Below are 6,000 nucleotides of genomic sequence, written 5' to 3'. Positions count from 1 at the left end.
TTTTTTCTTTCAGAGTGACTACTCTCTGACGTTGGTGATCTCCCGGAGGCCAGTTCGGGGGGTATTGAGTCTTCATTGGGTGTTCCTCCAGGGCGGGGGGCGCGTGGGTGTCAACCCTTCGGCACAGCAAGTTCCCTGTGGGGGTGCTGGGGGCCCATTGTGCCCATCCGCTTGTGGGTTGGGGACCTCTGTGGCTGGTTCGGGGTTCACTGGTCTTGCAGTTTACATGTTATGTGGGGGATATGCTCCCTCTTTATATACGCTACAGGTGATCCCTTCTTTTGTTTTCTTCTTTTTCGGACTGTAACCAGTGTCTAGATAGCTTGTTCGCATTGATTTTTGTAAAACTGCGATTTTTGTATCCCATCCGCTCATCTTTCTTTTAGACAATGTCCTGTCTTTGCAATTTATTGTTTGTTACTCTGTATCTTGTTCTTTTTCGAAAATAAAACTTTTTGAAAGTAAATTGCCAATCCTAACCACATTTCACTGCTGACATAGGAAGAAGGTGGGTCCTCACCATAGGTGTGTGCAGCCTATTGCATTAGGGTGTGCACCCAAAAGCTTAAACACACATGCACAGTAGAGCAGTGGACAGTGTCAGTAGCGTTTTGTTTTTATTATTTATTTTGGTATTTTTTACAATTTTTATTTATTTATGTATAATATTTTTTTACAATGTTAGGAGCCCTATTAGGGGCTTTGGTGAAATAGCAGAGAAAGGGACTGAGGACAGAGATTCCCTAGTTCCTTTCTCTGTAACCTCAGCTGCCACGGGGGTAGGGGCGTTCAACAGGGGGAATCTGTGTCGCACAGGGTGATTAGGGTGTACCCAGGCACACCCTGTACGCACACCTATGGTCCTCACCTCCACTATTGGGCACACAATCACCACCTCAGGCCTCAGCCAGCTCATTAGGCCCAGACCCACTTCACTTGAAGGCAGGAAAATGGCTGATATAATTCTAAGTCAACAAATCGGCACTTGCAGCCCATGCAATTTTATACCTCCCAACATTTTCAGGTGGGAATGAGGGACACCTACTAATAAACGTATGTAGGCATAGGACACTGGGGACTGTGATGTAAGGCGGGACTCTGATATAAGGGGGAACACTAGGGACTGTGATATAAGGGGGACTCTGATATAAGGGGGAACACTGGGGACTGTGACATAAGGGGGAACTCTGATATAAGGTGGAACACTGGGGACTGTGATGTAAAGGGGGACTCTAATACAAAAGGGAACACTGGGGACTGTGATGTAAGGATCGACTCTGATATAAGGGGAAACACTGGGGACTGTGATGTAAGGGCTAATTTACACTATTTGGGGTGAAAGACATTTTACTACACTGTATAACGTCTGTCACTTCAGGGACCCACAAGAAACAATTTATTATGTCGCACGATTTTTGCTCAACTGCTTAAATGCTTATTTTCTGGAAAAAATATAATAAAATCAATTTTAATACAAACACACTCAATATAAAGTCCAATTTTTTGCCAAAACATCAAAAATGGGGTCATGCCAGGTCTTGTGTGCGCCTATGATGTCACAAAAGTATACACAAAAAATCTCCATTGGCAATGCTTGAAAACCTTTACTACTCATAATTTTTTAATAGTAATGGCAGCGATCAGTGATCGGTACTGCGACATTATGGCGGACACATCGGACACTTTTGACACATTTTTGGGACCATTGTCATTTTCACAGCGAACAGTGCTATAAAAATGCACTGATACTGTGAAAATTACACTGGCAGTGAATGGGTTAACAAAACAAAGACAAATCTCCTGCGCTCCGGTATTTTTTGGAAAAGTGTTTGAAGAAAAGCTGAAACTCAATTGCAACTCAATTAAAAGGTATCTTCCAAAGTCTTGCAGCCCTCCTCTGAATCGTTGGAATTCGTAGAACTAAAAGAGACAAAAAGAGGAAAACGGAGGGCGCACCGACCTAGTGTGATACTGATTGGTGGATTTTATTAAAATAGTAAAAACAAATCATAATACTCACAAAGGGAGTGTTAAAAACAGGCCTTGAGTAACAATGCAGCAAAGAACCAACACCATCGGCATAACACGATATTGTTTCGATCCGTGACCGTGGCTAGGGCTGACGCGTTTCAGGGGAGAACCCCTTTCCTCAGAGCTTAGTGGTCTGCAGTGAATGGGTTAACCACTAGGTGGCGCTGTAGGGGTTAAGTGTTCCCTGCATAGTGTTTCTTACTGTAGGGGGGATGGGCTCTGTGTCACATGACACTGATCTCCGCTCCGAGTACACAGAGCCGAGATCAGTGTCATTGTCACTAGTCAGAGCAGGGAGATGCTTGTTTACACAAGCATCTCCCCGCTCTATACCTCTGCGAGACGATTGCGTGGATGCCCGCGGCTATCGAGTCCACATGACCCGTGGTCCGACTCACGGGGGAAGGCGGTAGGGTCCTTATGGAGGGTGTCATGATGGTTTTTCTGCACAACTGTCAGGTCAGCAGTCTTTCCCATGATTGTGATTCCTACTACTACGTCAGACTTTTTGGCAGTCTAGGTGCGTACAGGCCCCCGAAATCCAATAAGCACCTCAAGGCTTTTAAAGGGCGTTAATTGCTCATTTAACTTCATCACTACCTATGACAGTTTTGGAGGCCCTGAAATGTTGAGATGGCACAACCCCCTCCAAATGACCCCTTTTCAGAAAGTATACACCCCAAGGAATTTGATAAGAGGCGTGGTGAGTATTTTGTAGTAATTTCACATACGCCCATGGCATGTACGAGCAATATATTAAAGTGACAACTTTGTTTAAAAAAAAAAAATGTTGTTGTCATTTTCCAGAAACTCGTGGCAAAAAATAAAATAATTCATGGGCGCAACATTCCTCTAAGCAAATAGCTTGGGGTGTCTACTTTCCAAAAAGGGGTCATTTGGGGGTGTGCTCTCTTGGTCTTGGCATTTCAGGGCCTCCAAAAATGTGATAGGTAGTGAGGAAGTGAAATAAGCAATTTACGCCCTTTAAAATCCTGAAGGCAGTGATTGGTTTTCAGCACTCATATGCGGCTATGCTCCCAAAAAGTCCCTGATATACCCAGAGAAGCAGCAGAATGTATTGTGGGTGCTTTTCTACATATACCCATGGCATGTGTGAGCAAGATGTCACTTAAATGACAACTTTGTGTAAAAAAATTAAATGTTTTGTCATTGTTCATAAAAACTGATCTGACACAGCTGATCATGTGGTAAAGAGCTGCTCTGATCTGTGGTCAGCTGCGTCCGAAATATCACAGATCACTGCCGGCGCGCTCCGCAGGGGGCGAGCAGGCAACACAAGCATGTGAGGATGTCATATAATGAGCTACCGGCAAAGTGCAGTCGTACTGTAGCTGTCATTCAGCTATGGCACAGTTGGGAAGGGGTTAAACGCTCCTCAAAATAGGGAAGGCCATTAAACTGATCTGGTTTCCCCATCCACACATTCAAGGTTAATGGGTGAATCTTTCATGCTGAGTTATTATATTCTGACAGCAGGGAGACTTTCCCACTGTCAGAACACACTGATCGTGCTGTAGGCTATAGCCTTCAGAGCTGATCGAGCAGTGAACATTCAAGAGGGTGGTTGTACAGAAGTTGATCGGTAGATCGACTTATGTTCAGCCACAGTACCCATACATAGATCAAGATTTGGCCTGTGCCTGCTGAACCAGCTGATTTTTGACTCATTTATGTGCAGTGGAACTTCTGCTTAAACCACTCCTCGCCCCCTTACATGCCCCATTTGGCATGTAATTTTTTTTGGGGGGGGGTGGGGGCTTCAGAAGGAGTGGGACTTCCTGTCCCACTTCCTCCTTTCGCCCAGGGACCGCTTAGGCGATACGTCATATCGCCTACGGCAGCCCCTCCCTTCAGGCGATCGCCTGGGACACGTGACAGGTCCCAGGCCATCGCCTGACCACTCAGAGCGCAGCGCTGCTCGTGTATGCACAGTGAGTGCCCGGCCGTTAAGCCAAAGCTTTCACGGCCAGATGCCCACAGTTAGAATGGAGGCACGGGCAGAGAGGGGGGAGAGGAGCGGAGCTCCGGCCGTCGTGTCGCTGGACAGTGGAGCAGGTAAGTGTATGTTTCTTAAAAGCCAGCAGCTATGCTTTTTGTAGCTGCAGACTTTTAATAAACATAAAAAAAAGGCTGGATCTCCCCTTTAAGGCCTGGTTCACATCTATGCATTTATAGTGCTTTTTGCATATTTGCACTACAGTCCATTTAACATGGTTTCCTATGGAACACGTTCTGTAGTGTAAATCTGCAAAATGCAAAAAGTACTAAAAATGCATAGGTGTGAATCATGTCTAAAGCTTGCAAATGGAGAAAATATAAATCTCTCATAACACCAATACCAAAGAAAACCTGTCTGCTACACGTCCCAGCAGAGGTTGGCATTACCCAACTTGCGGAAAATTATATAGGTCAGGGCACAACAAACCCCAACGTGCCAGGTCACCATTGAGACCAGAAGATTCTACCTGGCGCCTGGCCCCCCCCCCCCCCAGCTATGTATCCTGGGCTTTGCTTGTCCATCTGTGGGCCTAAGACCTGCATAGTGGTTGTTGCCAGGTAGAGAGGGCAGAGGGAAGGCAAGAGAGCGGACAGACATCTGCTCTCCTCCCCTTCTAGTTGTCACACGTCACTTCTGGGTCCCCGTTTACAGTTTCCCCATTCATCAAGAATGTAATGTAGTGCGATCATACAATTCTTTTAGACCCTGGATGTCTCATTAAAGAGAATCTGTCACCAAAAAAAATCATCACATAGGGGACTTTTTTCCCCCTATGTGATAGAAAAAAAAGTTAATGAAAAATAAAAAATGTCAGTGTGTTACACCCAAGCACAAACAAAATTGAGTCCCTCCACCCCCACATACAAATGTAAACAGACATGGCAGGGCGCCTATGGCTGAAAGATTTGATTGCGATTGTCGCACGCGCCAGAACGAGAGCAATAATTCTAGCACCAGACCCCCTTCATAACGCTAAACTGATGACCTATAGGGGGCTTTTAAAATGACGCCTGTGGAAAAAATAAGGTACTGACATGTTTAAGGTTTGACATGTTGGCTGCAACCTCTGCTTTTATATTTTAACAAAAAATTGGGCAATTTATTGTGTTTTTGTCTTTGCGGTAATATCGTGTGACCTAAAAAATTGGAACTACCGCTGTTTTATTCTCTAGTCTAGGGCGTCTGCTTTCAGAAAATATATAGGCCCGGATTCACGTACGAGTTACGCAGGCGTATCTCCAGATACGCCGTCGTAACTCTGAGTCCGAGCGGTCGTATCTATGCGCCTGTTTCTTTGAATCAGTTACGCATTGATTTGTATTAGATCCGACCGGTGTAAGTCTCTTACGCCGTCGTATCTTAACTGCATATTTAAGCTGGCCGCTAGGGGCTGGAATGCTGATTTACGCCTAGAAATATGTAAATCAGCTAGATACGCAAATTCACGAAAGTACGCCCGGCCGACGCAGTACAGATACGCCATTTACGTTAGGCTTTTCCCGGCGTAAAGTTACCCCTGCTATATGAGGCGTACATGCGGCGTACCAATGTTAAGTATGGACGTCGTTCCCGCGTCGAATTTTGAAAATTTTACGTCGTTTGTGTAAGTTGTTCACGAATAGGGCTGGGCGTCATTTACGTTCACGTCGAAAGCATTGGCTTCTTGCGGGTTAATTTGGAGCATGCGCACTGGGATACTTTCACGGACGGCGCATGCGCCGTTCGTAAAAAGCGTAATTTACGTGGGGTCACATTAAATTAACATAACACACGCCCACATCTACCACATTTGAATTAGGCGGGCTTACGCCGGCCTATTTACGCTACGCCGCTGCAACTTTGGTTTGAGAATACGGCACTTGCCTGTCAAATTTTCGGAGGCGTAGCGTAAATAGGATTAGTTACGCCCGCACAAAGATACGCAATTCTACGTGAATCCGGGCAATAAT

This window comes from Rana temporaria, chromosome 2 (assembly GCF_905171775.1).
Source record: "Rana temporaria chromosome 2, aRanTem1.1, whole genome shotgun sequence".
In the NCBI taxonomy this organism is placed as follows: Eukaryota; Metazoa; Chordata; class Amphibia; order Anura; family Ranidae; genus Rana; species Rana temporaria.
The sequence above is the reverse complement of the archived record's forward strand: the minus strand, read 5'-3'. Positions refer to the sequence as shown.